Source organism: Pongo pygmaeus, chromosome 12 (assembly GCF_028885625.2).
Source record: "Pongo pygmaeus isolate AG05252 chromosome 12, NHGRI_mPonPyg2-v2.0_pri, whole genome shotgun sequence".
NCBI classification, from domain to species: Eukaryota; Metazoa; Chordata; class Mammalia; order Primates; family Hominidae; genus Pongo; species Pongo pygmaeus.
Genome location: NC_072385.2, coordinates 73,822,008 through 73,843,449, shown reverse-complemented (window position 1 = coordinate 73,843,449; position 21,442 = coordinate 73,822,008).

The window sequence follows — 21,442 nt, the reverse complement described above, 5'->3', positions numbered from 1 at the left end:
TTAATATTTTATTTAACCCAATGAATCCAAAATATTATCTTTCAAAAATGTAAGCAATATTTAAAAAAAATCGATGAGATATTTTGGATTATTTTCTTCATACTGAGTCTTTGAAGGTCTGTATGTATTTTACAACTAAAGCACATCTTACTTTTAACTAGCCACATTTCAAGAGTTCAATAGCCACACATGGCTCATGGCTACCATACTGGATAGTGCAGCATTAGGAATATGTGTCTTCTGTGATTTCATGGTCTCCATTTTGGCTTTGCTGCTTGGAATTGAGTGTATTTTTCAGCCACTTTATCCAAATAAGCAGAAGTCCTCAGAAGTAGAAATTGGATGAAAATGACATTTCACTGCACTGAATATAACCCTTTTCAATTCCACTAAGATTTAGGCTCCTGCTGTTGAAAAGGTGAGCTCTTTAACCTCATCTGTTCTGTCTGCACTCCCTTTCTAAACCTGAGAAGTGTGTACATAAATATCCACTTAGCAGATATCTCAGATTACTCTTATTAGAACAACACTTGTAATATTCTTTCCTCTATAAGTCTTCTGTATTACCACTTCCAGCTTTATTACACTCACTTAGACTCTCTTTTGTCCTGACTACACCCCTTTACAACAGGAAAATTGTATAATCTGCTTGAATGGCAGTACAACGAGGTAGGCAAAGATATAAGGACACCGTTAGGCTGCCTCATAAACCCTCGCTTGTCTTGGGACAAGTCATTGATTTCTATTGGCAATTTCATTGTAATGTCAAACTGTAACTTGATTTCATTCTTTGCTACCCTCTGAGGTAAACAATGGGCCAAAGAGTAGAAATAGACCAAAGGAAGCACAGCAATTAAATTACTATCAGAAATACTTGGGCAACCTGACTTGTCCAGTATCTGAGAAAACATAGGTTGGGCCCCATGCAATAACTGAAGTGCCCCCAAATTAGTATCTGTCTATGGACCTTGGAAAAAGTAATTCACCTGTGACCAGAGCTTGAGAACCAGTAAGGGAGGAATAAAAGTTATTTGGGGGAGGAGAGAGAAGGCAGAAGTTCATTGTTTCCATATTAACCTTACTAGTTCTACTCATTAAGACATACAATTCTTACACATACATGATTGTATGTTTGTTGGAAAGGCCATGAGTTTAGGAGTAAGACAGACTTGTCTTAAATGTCTGTCTCTATTATTCATTTGTCATATGATATTGGGCAAGTTTCTTGGCCTCTATGAATCTGTTTTCTCATCAGTGGTAATGGCTCAGCATGATGTTTGCCCAGCTGCAGCAGCCTACCTGTGTGCTCCTGCGACCACTGTACGCTCAGCCATACTTGAGCAAGGGAAGAACATGGTTCAACGTTTGCTCAGGAATCAGGCATATGGTAACAATGACTGAGAAGTAGGTTTCTATTTGGGTTTTTGTGTTTTTAAAAAAAATAATTTTACACAACTCCATATGCTGGCACCACTGTTTTTCCAGCAAGATCTCATTCTAGGGAGCTACCTCACATATTTTAAACAATCAGTCAATCCAAAGTTCTTTGTGAATATATGTCCAATATTATGACTAACTACTAAGGGGATGGGTCAGTGCAGATGGTAGCAGTGTTCACATGTACTCTGTCAGGAAAAGACCCAGAATAATTTCTTGTCTGTACTCTCAAAGTTCTTTGTTATATTATAATTTGAAATTGCACTAGGGTGTATTGCTCACCAGACTATGACTAGAAGCCACGATCATTGTCATTTCCATTATTTTTTTTCCAGTCCTGAGATATGATTGTTTTATAGAAGTCTCATATGCTAATATATACAAATACACACACACACACTAACATATACACACATACATACGTATATAAACATATATATACACACATATGTTGTGGTTATATCTGTAAGCATTTATAGAACACCTAATTTATACATATATACATATGTATATATCAGCATATGGAACATAATTCATTATATTTTAACAGAACCTTAGAACATTCAAGCACTTCTTTACACCATTTTATTTGAACTTCATAGCAGCCCTGTGAAATCAGTTCAACATTGCTGTCCCACATTTAGGCTACTGATGGATTAAGATTGTCCAATTTCACATTGTAATCCAAACCCTGTTCCTTGGATTAATGGATCCTGGATATTCATTTATAGGCCTCTGCTGGTCCTTTACAATTTTAAGTGGTCCATGTGGGCAATGCCCATGCCCTTTTGCTATTTCTTTCTTGACTAGAACTCTCCTTAAATCTAATATTGTGATTTCTTTGGCATTCAAAGATCCTTTTATATATAAAATGATGTTAATAGATGAAAGGGGCCCTTTAAAATGTACTGCCACATAAAATGTTGACAAACTTGTATCTGCCCCTTATTAAAAAGAAGAAAAATAAAAGAAAATAAAGAAGAAACAAAGATAAATTTTTAGTGGTCAATGAAAGCACAAAGCTAGGAACCACAAAGTTAGATAAAAATGTGTTGCATGATTCTTTCGCTCAAGTATTCCACCCTTTCTGTGGAAAACAAGGCTGAGACAGGAAAGAATCAATGGGTAATAAACTAATAAAGTATTCCAGCTGAAGGGAATTGGAGGGGAACTAGACCAATAAGGCCTGTGGCATCAGCGGAGAAAGGAACATGCAGGGTTCAAGACAAGAAGAATTTATTAGAAAAACATAATAGAAAAAGGAGAAGAAAACCCAAAGCACTTCAGAAAGCTCTTCTTTTGCATGCTTTTTGGACAACATATAAGGTTTGACTCAAGAAATAGCAAGGAAGAGGTAAATCTACTCATCTGAGAAGCAAGAGTATGTTGACCACATCAAGTTGGGGAACCATCTTGCATGTTGCTTGTTTGCTTAGCTTTTCTTAAACACGGTTTATTCTTCTGTAAGATCGGGGAAGCTTAAACTAATAGATCTTGAAGACCTCTTCCACCTCTAAGACCCGTTACTCACACAATAATAATAATAAATCTATCCTTATACTGAGTCTTATCCAAGTACTATTCTAAATCCTAATATCAATGCTGCATGATAGAGATTATTAGACCATTTTACTGATGGGATAACTGAGACCAGGACAGTCTGACCTACCCAAGGCCATGAAATCAGCCAAGTGGCAGACCTAGAATTTGAACCCCACTCTGCCCTTTCATTATTCTATCAATTGCCTCTCTTCAGTCTACTCTGTCATAAAATACTTATCCAAAACCAGTTTTATAAAGAAAGACACAGCTAAACCACAAACATATATCAATTCTTCACTGACTACTACAAGAATAACAGAAATACTCTGGAGCTACCCACAAAGCCCCTTGTGAGCCAGAGATGACCTCAATCATCATATCCCCAATATGCAATGAGATCATTTTACCTGATGGGCATTTTTCTTTTGAGACAGATTTGCATTTAAAGCCTGATAATTATAACATAATATTCATAATATTCAAACTTGGGTCATATTTGAAATTCGTAAACTAATACAATCATTAATATCTACTATAATATGTCTATTTGTAATTAAGCAAAGCAGAAATCCTGTCCAGGCCTGTCTCCTTGTTCTCTTCCAGGGGCTTTCAAAAGACAAAAAAAAAATTATTATGGCTAATGTTGTTGGATTCGATCATTGACTTCTCTTTTCTTCATCATTTAAAATACCCAGTCGCCATCAGCCACCACAATAGCAGGAGAACTGTGGACTGTCACAAATGGTGTGACAACTGGGGATAATCCCCTGCCAAGGCAGGAGTGATAAACAAATGCAGGGCATTTAAGTCCACGGGCACCTCAGCAAAGTCCTCAGAGCTGGGGAGGGGAAGGGGAAGCCGCCTGGGAGGGCTTGGGAATTTTCTAGGCTGGATGCCTTACTTCTCTACACCTCCATCTTTAAACTGTAAAACACTTACCTGACATTCCCCTTTCTGTTCCCTGTTTTTTGCCAACAGTTAACAAGGCCATCATGACCTCACCCGTCTTTCCCCCCTCATTTCATGCATCACAGTTCCGTTCACCGGGCTGTAGCCTGGGGTGGGCAGGTAGGCGGGCTAGGAGCACAGGCCGTCCCCAGGGCTCTCTGGGACTCGCCTCTCACAAAGCCAGAGCGGGGCAACATGGCTGCCGGCAGTGCCAAGAAGCCTCAGGGAGAAGAGGGAACAAAGGCGGGCAGTTCCAGAGGCCAAGATTTTGATTACAGCACTTCTCGGGTTTCTTTCAGCTCACGGTCTGGGTCAGCACGCAGATCTCAACCTCCCAGTCCCAGCAGAAAGTGGACGGTCAAGGAAGCCCTTGCCCTGAGAAGACCCTAAGCCATCTCCTGAGTTCAGGGTGGCCCTTGCAACACTTCCTAGCTCCTCTCCAATTGTCAGAGATCACATTAGTGCAGTTGTGAAGGTTTGACATAAGGATGAACAGAAGGGTTGTTACTGGCTAGTGAGAGGAGAGAAGTTTCCAGTCCAAAGGAGGAAAAAAAAAAATCCTCTCCTAATGAATAATGCTGAGAGTGGGGGAGGAGAGTGATGGTCTCTCTCTCACTTTGGCTCTATCTTTCAAGCTAAACCCACAGAGCACGGGCAGAAGAAAATAGCAACATGTCCCCATGTTGAAGAAGAAGAAATTTGTCTGTTTTTTGTTTTAAATGTGATTCTGTAAGGGCTCAGTCATGTGCAGACACATATTGTTGCTGTTTCCCAAACCAAGGACAGTCCCAGAAGGTCAGCATTCAGACACAGGCACTTCGTGACAAAGAGTAATTCTATTGTTAAGCCTTTTCTCAGCATCCCTGTCTGCCCTCACCCTACCTCAAGCCACTATTAAAACCTTGATATCATACCACCTCCTAATGGAAGCGCAGCCGCTGGTTGACTGAGGAGTGGAGTGCCGGGTAAAGCTGTGAGAATCAAGTCTGGTAATGATCAGACAGAGAGAGTGCTAAGGAGCTCCCAGATCCTGCAAGAGGCGGAGCCCAGTGTGTGCCAGTGTGGGCAAGTCACCAAGAGGCCAAATAAAGGTCCTCACTTGGAAATGAAATGTTAAGCTTTCCCAGAAAATAAATTAAACAAACACAGTGACCCTTTAGATTTTATATCATTGCATTAATAGTAATAACAATAATAAAGCTGACATAGACCCACAACCTGTAATTTGTAATATTTAGCTCCATGATTCATATCTGTATAAAAGTTAAAGTATATATTTCATTAATACCAATACAAACTGGATTTCTCTTTCTACCTCTGATTGACCCCACCCTCCACTTGTGATTAACTCTTCAGCTACCTCGTTTTCTCAGGTGCTTCCTTATTCAGTGTTGAATCAAAAATCTGGGCTGTCCTTCCTGGAGGGCCCTTGAATCCCACTTAACCTGACTGGTGTGATGTGCTCTGCAGGAGGGAAGCAATGAAGCAGAACAGGAATGATCACAAATTGAGAACTGTTCTTCCAAATAATAGAAAGGGAGAAATTAGACAAAGTGCCTTTTCCATCATCTCCCCCCATCCTTGTCCAATTTTGCATAAAGGATCCCTGGGAACTGTGAAAGGGAACTCTTTGCATTTGCAGAATGACCCCTAAAGAGGTCACTGTGACTCCCAAGGCCTGTGCAACCCTGGCTGGGGCTGCCTATTTGAGACTAGCCACAGGCAGACGGCAGACTGTGGCGTAGGGTAAGGAAGGTCACCTGATTGGCCAGGGGATTCTCTCATCCAGTAGCTGTGTGTTTTGGAACCAACCTGGAAACATTAACACAAAGGCCTGCCAGTAAACTACATGGTGTTTGCATATCTTATATACACTGAAGGGATAGACAAATGCCTGGTGGAAAAAAAGGAAGAAAGAAAAATGAACTCAGCTATTAAGCAGCTATAAAATGTTTTGCTCTCTTCCCTATTTCAAAAGCTTCCATAGCATAAATAGTGGTCAAAAGTTCAGTGAACTGTCTTGTAGTGCGGGGCTCCATTCAAACGGGGCTATTTTCTGAGAGTCTCCTGACACCATATCTAATTTCCAAAATGAATATGCTTTAATTTTCCTTCTTCATGCATTGTGCTTTTTCCTCATTTAAAACAGCAACAGCCTCTGGCAGTAAAGGACATCACATTTCTGTGTGAGATGAAGCTTTTTTCCCTGTATGCAGGGGAATGGCATGGGTCAGGGGAGAAAAAATATATGCAAAAACAGCACACCCCACTGACCCCAGTATATTTTACATTACAATTTTGCCATTTCCAATATAGGCTCATTTTGCAATGGACCATATCAACCATATTTCAGGGTTTAAAAAAAGGGGGGGTGTAGCGTAAGGCGAGGCATTGTCTGCATACAGTATGTCATAGTACAATGCATGAATTGCGTGATCAGGATGGAGTGTCACCTACAGAGAACATACACAGACACATACATGGCTACAGCACTCAGTGCAGAGCACATTTGCAAAATAGATACCACGTGTGGATCCTGCCAATTAAAGGAAGCATTAGGGGACTTTTTATGAATGTAGCCAAGAACAGCTAACTATTTTTAATGACATGAATGTCATATTCAATGTCTCTAAGCTCCCTTGAAAGCACCAATGTCCTACTGCCTTGAGAAAAGACTACAAATAGAAACTGGGCATCTTCGCCATATAATTACATCTATGTATCTATCTATCCATCTATCTACACACACACACACACACACACACACACAAAGAGAGAGAAAAAAATCCTTTATATATATACACACACACACACATACACATACATACACGTGCACACCTCACATATATATACATAGATACCTAGATATCTAGATATATTTATTTCTAGATATATGGACTTCTAGACGGGTAAATATGAACATCTCAAAAAGACCTAAATATAGATATATATGTCTCAAAAATATATGTAAATATAGGTATATAGAGATATATGTCTCAAAAGGATCTAAGTCAGAAACATATTTAAGTCATCCTTTTACTAACTCAGATACCTCCTAGAACTAAACAGCTAAATAAAATGGGGATTTTACAAGATGATAATCTTTTAAAATCGGGACATGGGTAGTAATTATTCACTGTAGAACATATAAAGATGGCACGTGATATTTCTTGCTGGGTCATTCCCTATCATGAATCATTGCTGCATTAAAGAATTTTTGATCAGCCAAGCCTTTGTCAATCAATCAATAAGTATTTTTTGAGCAAGATATATGGTAGTTGTAAAGTAGGTATGAAGCATGGCCACTGCTTTCAAAACACTTGCAGTTTAGTGGATGAAACCAAATGAACAGGCTTGAAATCACTTGAAAATAAGCCTTGGAATTTGATATACCAGATAAATCCTTGCTACTTGATTTAGACTGGCTTATGTTGACAATAAAATGTTTAAAGTTTATAAATTAGTGCTGTCGGGAATAGTCAGAGGAGACCTAATGAAAGAGGTGGCACTTCATCTGGACCTTGAAAGATGAATTAGACAATGGGGAAACAAAACAATGAAGGAGGAAGGGTTCTTTGGGCAGAGAGAAGAGCACATGCAAAGACACAGAGGCTAGGAACTTATGTATAATTTTGTCCACAAGTTTCATAAATATATAGGTACTTCAAGCAGGTACACAATACTCACAATAATGGAGTTATCTCACACACACACACACACACAAGTCAGTGATCAGCAATACTGATTTGGTGCCCTAGCACCTTGGGTCCCAAGGCATTCATAAAACAAAAGGAAATGAATGGAAACTCACTTCACTTGACCCTGTCCATATGCTCAGTATAGTAATCATCTCACTGAATGCCCATTATTCCCTTGTGGGCTGTGAGCTACTGCTCCATTTCACAGATGAGGAAACTTCAGCTAAGAGAGGTGGCTGTACCAAATGTCACTTGTAAGCACTGGTGAGGGGCCCCAGCAGCCTAACTTCAGAGCTCAAGCACATTTAAACACACCATGCTTTCCTTCTAAGAGGTAGTTATGAGGAGAGACAGACAAACAAAAGCATGTATATCCTGAAAAGCCAGAAAGTAGAAACTTTCCACAAAGAGATAAATAATGGTCATATTGCAAAGCAAATGATAAAATTGGTGAACTTTGCTTTAGGAAAATCCTATTAAAATCTAAACCTATTAAATTGATATATTAGGCAGTGATTACTCATAAGATGGCAGCTCTCACCATGGGGTTACTTTAACCAGCAAGATCTCCTGGCACACTTAAAATAGGATTCCATTTACAATGAATTTCAGGCATGCTATAAAGAACAAAGTCAGTTGCCTAATACCAAAGTCTTTCAAGCTGGTTAGTTACAATATTGCCTTACATCAATCTTGCTCAGCATTGTCCAATAGAAATATAATGTGAGTGACATATATAATTTTAAATTTTCTAGTAGCCACATTTTAAAGAAATAAAAAGAAACGTGAAGTTTATTTCAACAATATATTTTATTTAATCCAATATATCCAAGGTATTATCATTTAAATATGTTATCAGTATAAAAATTATTGAGATATTTACTTTTATGTGTTAAGGGTTTAACACCGGTATGCAGTTTGTATTTACAGTTTTGCTCAACTAAGACTGGCTGCATTTCAAGTGCTCAGTAGCTACATTGTAGCCAGTGGCTACTGTGATGGATGACACAGATCTAACTCTTAACCGAGAGCTTTTAAACCTGCATTTGACTCTTATTGGAATAGATAATTGGGAAATATCTTAATATTTTTTCTGTCACTATGACGGAATACCAAAGACTGTGAAGGAAATTTATTCAGCTCATGGTTCTGAAGACTGGGAAGTACAAGAGCATGGTGCCAGCATCTGGTGAGGGCCTTCTTGTTTTGTCATAATATGGCACAGGACATCACATAGTGAGAAGGCAAGAGCAAGAGAGCCAGTGAGAGCTTGCTTTTATAAGAAAGCTACTCCCATGATAAAGAACTTGCTTTCATGATAGCAACATTATTCCGATGAATCCATTAATTCATTCATGAGGGCAGAGGGATTGAGTTTCCAACACACAAATTTTAGGAAAACTCATTCAAAAGCATGGCAGGAACCCATAATGGCACTTTAGTTCCAGGAACAATCTAATGTTGCAAGGTTTGGAAGTATTTAATTTCTTGTTCCTTAAAGCTCTCTTGTCATTAATGCTTATTGATGAGGTAATGCTATAGATAGAGGTAAACTAATTGATGCTATAGATAGAGGTAAACATCAGCAGATATAATTTTGTGGATCCAATGTTACAGTAGAAATTTAGAATAGGTCTCGTTTTTTTCTCTTCTGCCATGGTTAATTGATGTAAAGTCTGGTTGAATGTTGCCACCTGAAATCTTGAATATGAAAGAATTTATTTCCTCCTTAATTATTTTCAATTCAGTAACTTCCAAAAAAGTCTTGGAAACAATTATTGTAAACAGAGTGGGAAAGAGGAAGGTAAGTTAATTGCACCAGAAACCTGGGCTTTAAAAACTTGATACAATTTTTATAAGAAAATAAAATATGGCTATACAGACACTCTCTGTGAAGAAAAGGTAATATTAGAGACATTCAATGGGAAGAGAAACTTCCAGCATATAGATCAGGCAAAGAAGAAATGTTTGCAAGAAAACAACTCTACTCCTTGCTGAGAAGAAATGTTTTAATTCTGTAGCTGCAAGTAAATAGTTGGCTGAAAGAGATCTCTTAAGTTGTCAGCACTCAGAAATACTGACACAACCCTTTGCAGCTGCTCCCCCTTCCCTTGGTTCATGGGTCTCTGGTCTTCAAAAATGTAGCCTGGGCAAATCTTAGATGTTCATCCACATCCAGAGATGCTGGGAACAAAGGATCTACTTCCCCCAAATGAATTGGATATCATGCAAGTCCCAAAGCACAACCTTATTCATTAGGGCCCTTATAAGGGCTTTCAATTTGAGGGGAGTCCTTCTCGATTCTAGCAGGCCAACTTGCCCAGAAACACTCAGCTCTGTAGCTATTCAACTAAATTGCCCCAAAGTTCTTCAACATAAATGAAACAAGTTTAATATCCTTGGGCAGGGATTATTCCTGGAGACGAGTTGTCATCACATTTACCACACAGGGGTAGGAGGAAGAGTCCAAGGTGCAAGGTGATGTGGCAAAGTAGGCAGTGCTCAAGCATGTATAAGGACATTGTTTCCCATTTAACTTGCCTATTTTGTAAACTGAGAAATAGCAATGTTCTTCTAAAATATCCCAACTAACTAAAATAGCTTAAAGACTCTGGGAACTGTATATTGGCAACAGTTCAACAGTAAACAAAAGGAACAATAAATGAAGGTTTTAATTAGATCATTTAAATTGGGGTTGTAAATAAACTATGTTAAAGAGCAAACATTGGAATTTATCAAATGTGGAGTCCAATACAGACACTGCAAATCGAAATCAGGCAAAAGACCTAAAAATATTGAATAGCTGGATCTTTTCCTCCAGTGCTTCAAGTCTGCATTCCTTTTTCCCATGATGCTCTGTTGATTTGCAATTTAAATGGTGGTATCTGTACCACATTTATCACACCTATTGCTTATCCACATATAAATCTATTTTAGAGCTGAGCACTAAGTTAGAAAGATTTGTTATAAATGTCTTATTTTAATATTTTATGCATGTACTATAATTTGATTCAAAGTGCTGTTTGTCTAAAATACATAACGATGTGTGCTGTGATCGGGCTTCTGTTCTTCAGGAAATATATTTAAGGCAAAACAATTAACTCATCTGTGCATAACACTCGCAGAGTCTGCTCATGTTTTGAATCATTTTAATATACATTCATCTTCCACTCCTTTTATGAAATCTTGTTATAAACTAGGATATGGGGATCTTACCTTCCCTAGGTCTACATGGGAATCCTTTTCTAATTTTCCTCCTAATCCTCCTTTCCATAGTAAAGGAAACCCTCTTTGAAATTAGCAGGGTTTCTGCATGCAGACCTGTGATAAACAAGGCCCAAGAATCTAAATGTAAGGAAAGAAGCAAATATTGATTGAGCCCCTACTAATGCAAGGCACTATCCGAGAGCCTTCAAACATTCCATCTGCTTTAATCCTCATAAAAACCTCTGAAGTGGCTACTATAATCCCCATATTACAGATGGAGTCACTGAGGCTTGGGGAAGATACATAAATTACCAAAGGCCTCTTGTGGATGAGTGGTGGAGCTTCTTAGACTCCAAATCTATGTTCTTTCCACACATCTTACTCCCTCCAGTGCACTCTTATTTAGTATAATCAAATTCGAATTAGGACCATTCAACCTAAGGCTAAGTTTTGTGATACATCACTCAGCTCTGTTTTCCAGATCGTTGAAAACATCCTCCAGTGTCTAGTGAGTGACTAAAGAAATTGCATTTGTGATTCAATTCCTACAGTCTCCTGAAGATGATGAGTAAATATGGCTCCATTAAAAATAGTTCTAATGGTATGAAATATATAAATAAATAAATAAATAAATAAATAAATAAATAAATAAAATGAAGAAGGAAAGGGACAAAAAAGATAGATCCAGTCAATTTAAATCATGTGCATCCATTCACACACTGATGCAAAGACTGACCTTGGAAAACATGGAATGGAGGGCAAATCCACCCGCACCATCTCAGCCCCCTAAAAAGCATTATGTGAGCAAAACTAGGTAAGTTAAGGAAAGCCTTTCCTGACAGGTTAAATGCCTTTATTATAGTCTCTCACAGTACCAAGTACCTTAGCCCTTGTCACAGCTGCAATTTTACATTTGTGGAACTATTTGATTAACATTGGCTTCTCCTATAGATTATCTCTTTCTTTTTTCTCCTTTCTGTGGCATTCCTGGCCCCTAGCACATAGTAGACAGTTAGCAATCATTTCTTGAATGAATGAACAAATGAATGATTGAATGAATTGTATATTCCTGCTGTTCATTTCACAGGAATTTACCTCATAGTTACACTTAGGTACATAAAACCCAGACCAGCTAGTAAAACCACAACCCTCTTCCATGTCATTTGCTTCTCCTGGTCCTTGCCCTGTAGCCTGCTCCCTGCTGTTGCTTGAAACCATCCCACCACAGTGTGACACCTGAAGCAATCACTCTGATTTACCCCAATTAGCAAAGTCCTAATAAGTGTGTGTATGTGTGTTTGTGTGTGTCTATGTACAAGCAAGGATGAACTCTTAGGAGAGGGATAATATCACAGTCTTCCCTTTACTGGTTACATGTTAAGTCCTGCCATTGAGATGAAATCGTGGTTACTTGAGGGCAAGATAACTGTTCATCTTTGCATCTCCAGCTCTGAGAATGGGGTTTTCACATAGTAAGATCTCAACAGTGGAATCATTTGAGCCTGAAGCATTCCTGAAGGGAGTGCTCATAGGAGAAATCATTCTGTAGGGAAGGACAGTGCAGGCTTCTCATAAACTTCAAGCCAAAACAGAAATAGCCTCTGCATCTCCATAGGAAGGTCTTACCTGAGGACTTCTCAATTTATCTCTCTCATACCTCCTGGCACACAGACCGAAAGCCTGTGGCCTTGGCAGGGGAGACTCAAGTGCCAGCCATTTGCCAATGTCTGCATTCAGCCCATACTTCTGCCCCTCCATCCCCACCATGCATGTTGGCAAGGGATTGTAGGATACCAGATTCATTGGTCTGAAAAGCCTTATGTTCACCAGTAAGGAAATGTGTCTGCTCAGCCAAAATTCATGAATACTGACGTTTTTATCTTAATTGTTAGTTAATTTTCTTCAAACATGCTTTTGCTGATACCTTTGGCAAGAGCTGGAGGTTTTTGCTGATTCAGTTGAATTCAATGAGCAATATACTGAGTTCCTACTATGTGCATGGCATGGCGTTAAGCATAATAGAAGACAAAAAAATGCAGATAAGCACTGGTCTTCAAGGAGTTTGGAGTCTAATAGGCAAGACAGACGTTGTATGCAAATAGCTACACTACAACTACCTGGCCTTTTTGGTTTCCAGAATGTATAGAACAGAATTTGTATCTGCCAAGAAAATTGCTTAATATTAGGCTCATTGGCAATTCTGAAATATCTATATAGGGGAGATTTGGAGACAAGGATTTGCTTAGAAAGGGCAGAAAATCTTGGAGTTGTAATTATGTAGCTGTGTATGTAAATCTGAAAAATAAAAATGTCAGTTCACTTCAAAGACTAAGGAGAAATGTTGAAAATTTGGTGTAAGCAAGAGATAACCCTTAGCATCGAAATGGATAAACTTTCCAAAAACCTTAATTCCACTCACTCACTATTTCTCTCCTGGTAATCATCACAATCTTTGATTATCTTACTTATTTATATTTACTTGATGATGTGTGTTCCTCACTGGAATGTAATCTCATGTGTGCAAAGACCTTGTCTGTCTTGTTTACTACTGCATCTCTAATGGTTTCTGGCACAAAGTATGCTCTAGGTAAGTATTTGTTGAATAAATGTACAATAAATAACAGAGAATACTAATCTCATTAAAATGCATACTGGTCTCATACTTTGTCCAATCCCTATGTTAAAGAGAAAGAAATATTGGTCTTCTCATTGGAATAAAATCAGACTGTAAGGTAGAAAGTACCATACCACTTTGCCCACAATAATTATTTCATGACTTGTCATTTGTGATGGACAATGGAGGTAGTGGTAATTATATTCTTTATTGTTATATTTAAGTGCCTTGAAATAAAAGTGCACAATAAAGAAGACCTAAAAACAAAATTACAACAGGATGTCAAGGTCAGTACCTCTAGTGAAACCCCCTAATTGGCCAACACTCATTTTCTGGAGAAGAAGCTTCCTAGCCTCATTTCTCCATCCAAAAGCTCACTTGTCAGTGTGCCTTTATCTGTCCAACTTTTTTTTTTCCCAAGTAAAATCCCTGAAGATGAGAAAGCCCCTGCTGAGAACACTTGTCTGGCATCCTGGGAAGGACTCAAGAGGACCGTTCATCTATTTAGTGACAGAATTTTCCATGCGTAGTAAATTCTGTTGCTTGGTAATTGCAACTTTGTGTGTTGTGTATTCCCTCTCTAGTGCTCTAGATCCCTCTTTGCTTTTATAGTTATAGAGATGGTACCCTGTAGAAAGTATATTCTGGGTATTCAATGATCTTAAAAGCTTTGAACAGCAATCTCCCTATTTCCTGTCTTGAGTACTCAAGGGGTTGTATACCTCCAGAAATTAACTATGCAATCTTAACAAGAGGAGATAATAAGAACAAAAAAACCCACTATTTCTCCAACTTGGATATACATTCCCATCAAAATAGTTGGAAAGCTTGAAATGGAATAGCAACTCATTTCTAAAAGGAAAAAATTGATCTGGTAATTATAGTTAATTTCTCTTTTACACTAATTATTTCCATATGGTTTCCTCATTAAAAGCTTGTATTTAGGCTAGAACTTGATGCTAGAAGAAGCAGACAGCAGATTAGAGCACCCTTTTCTCCAGAGAGAACAACTCTTTCCTGGATCCAGACAGAAGACTGAATCCCAGGCAGTCACTTTACACATAAATGCCACTAATCACAAGGTGAGAATGTGGGTGGCTTTGTTCAATAAATCAGAGAGTTTAATCTTGCACATTATCTAGCAGAAGGTAGGCTCATTAAATTGTTGTTCCATTATTCACCATCAAATCCATTCCAAAGAGAGAAAGAGAGAGAGAAAAAGGCCCTCATTAGTTTATTGATGGTTTTCGGTATCATCTTTGAAGATAAAAAGTCAGGTTGTTAGCAGTGTTCTAAACCTATACAAAATATATGCCAGTCTGATACATACCTATATCTATATCTGTGCCTGCCTTGGGCCACATTAGTTCATAAAAGTTCCATCCCTGATCTGTCATCTTTGGCTAAGGCAGATGGAGGGAGGGAATGATTCAAGGTTATATGTGAAATTTTTAAAGAGTGCACTGGCAATTTCCCAGCAAAATCATTTGGTGCTAAAGAACACCCCTTACCAAACCCCCAACCAGTCTCCTATGTTTACTCCTGTTTACTTCCTTCATAGACACCCTCTCAATGTATAATTACCATGCTACCATGTTTGTTTATATTTACTTGTTGACCATTTGTCTAACCTTTAGAAAGTAACACCATGTGTGCAAAGACCTTGTAACAAGTCCACTAGGGTCTAAAGAGATCATTGCCCATTCCCTTAATTGTACCACCCTTTCATTCTCAAGGCTTTGAATACCATTAAGGAAACCTTTCCCCACTAAATACTTTTATCAGTTTTATTTTTAATTAGATTACATTCAGTGTTTAGAAAACTTTACTTCCTACTTTCACATGGCACCTTAGTCCCTTGGTGTCATAATTGGTTGTAAGCAACAGAAACTCACTCATAACGGTGGGAAGTCAAGGGGAATGAAGTTCATTATAGGGACATAAAGAAGTTTCATGGGATCCAAAAATACTGTAAAGCCAGTCATGAGAACTCAGCAAACACATAAAAACAGACAGCCTCAGAGATTCCTTCTCTTTCTTGGGGGTGGTGTTTTCTTCTTTGCTCTATGGTTTCTTCATAACTTTGATTTATGCATAACTATCAAGGCCATAGCTAACCCTCCTCTTCTTATAGTCTTTAAATGTATGCGCCTACTGATAACTAACAACTGTGTCTCTGTACTCAACTATAACATTGAGGAGGAAGGAATAGGATTGGCTTAATCTATCTTTTCTTAGGAATGCACCAAGACATGTCACTGACAGGCATATATGGAGTTATTCCCCGCTGCCCCAGCCAACCCACCCCCACCATCAGAGGTCTATCATCACTGGCCATGGCAAGCAGGGAAGAGAATGGATCAGGGTCACATGGGAAGCAGGGGCTGCACATGGGCAGAGCCCTGAGAAAAGGGCCAGTGGTAGGCAGTGCACAAGACATGGTGAGGCACTTCTTAGTTCCTATCAGTCACAGAACTTATAAGTGTCTTAGAACATATTCCATGTAGTTCAGATAATGCAGTTCACTCTTGTCTCCCATGGACACATAAAAACATAATGACTAAGAAACATGAGTACACCTTTCACAACAGATTATGCAGAATATCTGCTAGTATATTCCTCTTTCCATTCTTTTGGCATGAGTACTTACACAACAATGAATATTTTGTTTGTTAGTAAGAAAATAGCTAATTCTATGATGGTTATTATATGTCAGACACTGTTCTAAGCTCTTTACATTTATCAAGTAATTTAATTCTCACACAATCCTTATGAGGTAGGTACAATTATTAATCCAATTTTGAGATAAGGGAACTTGATCACAGAGCTTAGCTACCACAGAGCTATTAAATGATGGGGCCAGAATTTGAAGATAGCTCACTTAAATATCCAAAAAAAATTAGTAACTGATAATATAAAGTGCCGTTTGATTCTAAATCCCCTCTTGATAAAAGAAGCTTTACTAGTGCTGTGTTTTGATGACAACTAATATTAAGGGTCAACTTTGTGCCTTGCCAGAGTCTAGGTTGTATGCAGCTTTATTTTTCGTCTGGCACTATCCAGTTATTTTAAGAATAATACCCAGAATTTAAAGAGGTTTCTACTACTAAAATACAGAGACTCCAAAGGAATTCTCTCCCAGTTCTTAGATCATCATGACTGAGGAGGAAAAGATGTCACCCTCAACCACTGGCTCTCATTGTTGAAGGGAGAAGTACACTGATCAGTCTCACCCCAGGAGATTTCCCTAGCCTGCCCTTTTCACTTCCATTTTCAGAGATTTTTTTATTTCACCCTCTTGATAAACAAAAACAGATTTCTGGGGGAAAAAATAGCATAACAACTTTATTTTTTTTCTCAGAAAGCCACTTTCACGGCAGATGGAACTCAGCATGCGATCGCCCAAATCTTTAGCAAACCTGAAATCCAAAGAGTTCCTTATACCAAGGACCACGCATCATCCCATTTTGTGTCTCTTCAACTGACACTTTGAACCAGTGTACACTTCCTTAATCTGGTCCCATTATCAGCCTAATAACACCTCCCGATATTCATAAATGCCTAGCAAGACTTTCAGCTATTTTGTACGAAGAAGAAATACCCAGCTAAATTGAGAAGATTACCACATCACCACATACATCAGTGACAGGCTCTGTGCTATTACAGTTGATTTTTGTTGACAGTTGGCTGTAGGCAGTTGTGTTTCAAATGCCTTTTTTCACTGGGAAATTAAACAAAATCCCATGCAAAATGCAGCTCTCCAGTTCAAAAACTGTAAATCCCAAATTAGCATTTCATACTTTAAAAGGTAGCACAGCACAATTTTCCATTGAAAGGTCTGTACAGTTGACACAAATGGGTGCTTCAGACATGACATTAATGCTACTGATGCCGTTTAAGAAAGCCACCTTTTTCAGATATTATTTTTCTTCTCTTAATAATCTGCATGTACTATGGTTCTTGCCTATGGAAGAAAAAAAAGAGGAAGGAGGAAAAAAATCTGAAATACTGCTTCAAGTAAATTATGTTCCCCCAAATTTCTAAACAATAAGTGAAAGAGAAATGAGTAATTAAATCCCCACAAAGAGAAGAGGGAAAACCTAGGCAGCCAAAGGTTACAAGTCACTTCTTCCACTAAACATTATGAAGAAAAAGGTACTTCTATAAGCTAGAAAGGCATCTGTGTCTAGAACAGGCCTGATATAAGAGCTTCTCAACTTTGATACGGGTTAAAGTCCTGTTTACCACAATTCTAACATGTGGGGTGAAAGTCACAGGACTGACATCAAATAGGGGTATTTGATTCTTAAGACTGGAAATCTATTTTCCTTCTTACCCAGGAGACTCTTCAGAGTAAAAGAATTTTAAACAGTGCTATTCCTTCATCCAGGAACAATTGCTATTTAACTGGAAAACCAAAAAAAGACAATAGTTGTCAGTCCGGGACACAGATATATTTAGAGAAAGAAATGCAATGTTTATTTCTGGACTGTGGCACAAACATAAAATACTAGTCGGGCGATTTCATTTCAATCCTTTAGCAGACATCTCACTAACAGCGCTTGATTCTTAGCCATATGAAGTCAAATGTCCGGTGGTCAGAACCATTGTGCAAAAGCCAAATGGGAAAGAATAATCACAGCCCTGTTCCTTGACCACTTTCATAATTTGAAGTAGGACAAAAATTTGCACTTTTTAAAATAAAAGTTAATGTCCCAGAAGTTCACATGGTCAAAGGAAAACCACTAACTCAATTCCGAATGGTGAGCATGTGAAAAATGAATGTTAGAGCTCCATTTATCTTAGTGATGGTTAAATGCATGGGACCCAGTTCAGGTAAGAAATGGAAAACTTACTTCACCAAAGCTGCTGCAAACCCCAAACTTCCCCCCTAGGATTTTTCTGGATCAAATGATTCAGATGTAAGAATATCATTCCAATTTTATAGTTTTAGTTTACCATGTCTAATGGTGACTAACTAGCCTATGACTTCAAGTAAACCTTGCTTTCACAAAAATTTAGTGCTTGGCCAATCTGAAGAAATTCACTTAAACAAATGCTTCAGCTCTGCCTTTTTGTTTCATTCCAACCATATAGTTTGTCTCCCTACAAAGGAACTCAGCCTCAAGAAGGTAGGCTCAGGAAAAGACAGTCATGCTAACTAATCAGGTCTGTGGTTGCCTGGGGCTGGGGTGACCTGAAAATTGATCACAAAGAGGCAAGAGGGAAATTTGGAGGTGGTGGAAATATCCTGCACCTTAACTGTGGTGGTAGTTATGTGGATTTTACATGGGTACAGTTTATTGTACATACAGTGCACTTTGATCAAGTTACTGAAAATTGAAAAAGGCAATCATGACAGAGGTGTCTTTTTCCCATGAGACAGAATTCCATCAGAAGCACAGTGAGACACTTAAAAAAAAAAAAAAAAGGAGCCCAGTTCCATACCAGTGTCATATCGAGGACAATCTAGACACTATGTAGTTTGTGTTTCTAATGAAGATTAAGCAATGCCCAGATTACATTCTTGTCCAGGTAAGGACAAAAAGTTCCCTAATAATGTGAGAGTGAGTAACATCTTAATTACATAAGCAACTCATTCTGGACTTGTTTCTCAATTGTGGGTCAATTTCTAAAATAAAGAAACAAACAGTAACAGAAACAACAAAACTCTACATAATTTTCGAAAGAAAAAGGAAATCCCCAATCCTCTAAGGAATTATTAAGAGATCTACCTTTTATCTTAGTTTGGAAATACAATTTCCCAAAGTTCCTGAAAGCATTACCTTAACTCTTCTTTACTTATTTTTCAAAGAAACAAATATTGTGGAAAGTTATCATTTGCAGGACAGTGGTTTTTTTCTTGAACAAAAGCCCAACTTCCCACAAAATAAAGGTGGTTCACCGGGGGAGATTTCTTCTCCACTGCTGTTTGCCAGTAGCTTTCTGGACAAAAGAGGAGGCACAGACAAAGCGACAGCAGGGTACTGCTTTGAGAGATTGGTATTACAAGAAAATTCTAAATTAGAAAATAAATTAGAAATAATTATTCTCCTTAAAAAAAGTTCTATATTTTACATAACTGGTACGCTTTAAATATAAATTCCCTTCAGTTCACTTAAAAAGTTACCTACTTTAAAATTATTTAGAGAAAACTTTTCATGAATATTTTGAATATAAAATGAGATATGAATTTGATTATGAACAAGTATAAAAAAGTCACCTAAGTATGTATGGCATATCTTTACTTTCTAAAAGTGCATAATATATCTTTATTTTGAGAAACATAGAGACATCATTAATTGTTCTAATTTTTGCCTCTGTGACATTCTTAGTGAGTCAGGTAATGGGACATGATGAGTACTTTTGGTTGGGAAATTGAACTGCAGAGGACTTATATGATTTTCCTGGAGTTATGTATTCAATTAGTAGAAATGGTTCAATAACTGATTTCCTATTTCCAAATACAGTGCTGTTTCACTAGACAAATGCTATTTCTTTCTGTTATTATATTTGAAAAATATCATATTATACATTTTATTTTATTCTTTTCAAAGAGCTTCTCATACGTTAAATATTCATTCATTTATTTACTCAGTAAAGAATATTTATTAAGAATCTACTAATTGCCAGTCCTCAAAATGAACAGTACATAATCCCTGCCTTTAAGGATCTTAGACTGTAGTTGGGGTAAAAGTCACATAAATACCTTATAACAACACACCAGAGTTCAATTATGTAGATAGACATAAAGTATGAAGACAACACAGAGGGTATCTACTTAAGCCTGACTCAGGCAAGAAAGAGGAATTAGAGAACAATTTATCACTTCAAGAAGAATTGATGACTGAGCTGAGTCATGAAGACTTTTTTAAAGTTTACCAAGGAGTAAAATAAGGTAGAGAGAGGAGTGTTGTCTCTCTGTGTGTGTGTGTGTGTGTGTCCAAAGGTAGGGGCACAACGGGGTAAATGAGGATAAAGCTTATCAAATCTGAACGTTTTAAAGGAACTTAGGAAACAGAGTATTTGCACTTGAGTGATAAAACAGGAAAGACTCAGGGATATAAAGCAACATACACAAGTTTCCACAGTTAGCTGATTCTGACTCCTACTTAGCTGCCTTTCTACTATCCCTCATTGTCCATTTAGGTGAAAATGATAATTAAATGTTTCTATTTCATTGAAAAATGGCTGGTTATTTGTCATGTTTTGTCTTTAACAAAATGAAATGCCATGTAGACACAATGATTTTTTGAAAAGATTAATTTCTGGTTGGGAGCATCACCCATCCACACCATTTGTATATCACTGTTTTCCCAAATGGTTTCCTACATATGATTTCAAAATAACCCAGGAATTTGAAAGTGAATTTCCTGTCCTCATTGTGCAAACCGAAAGAAGAAAATAACAGATAAAGAGAAGAACAGTTATTTTACACAATCACATGGTAAGTGACAGAATGCAAACTTGAACCTAAGGTTTCTGAACTTCCAGGCTAAGATCTTCCCACTGCACCCCCAGCTACCTCTGAGAAACATAGAAAAGAGAATTTTTAATGTTTTCCCTTCATATGTTGCTCTTTGTTGTTTATTATTAATTAAATAGGCACATATAATTCCTTACCTTGAAAATCAGAAGTATTATTACTGGGGGTAAGGGAGGAGGGTACATGACGGTAAAGAGACTCAGATGCCTAGAGCTGTCAAACAGAAGCCACCAATGTCTGTGTTCATACAAAGCCACATGCCTACAATGTCACAGTAAAAACGTGCGAAAAGGTAAAATGTATTTCTGACTTTAGAAAACAATGGCTTTTATCCAAACTCATTATAAACCTGTCTATTCAGTGGCTCCCTTTTAAAACACCTGGGAAAAAAACAAAAAAAAACAAAAAAAAAAACAAAAAATGGTGCTTTATATTGGTGCCATAAATTTGGAGGAAAAAAACAATTTTGCCATGTTATTTTTCAATCACCCAGCAAAATTCAAGTTCCCT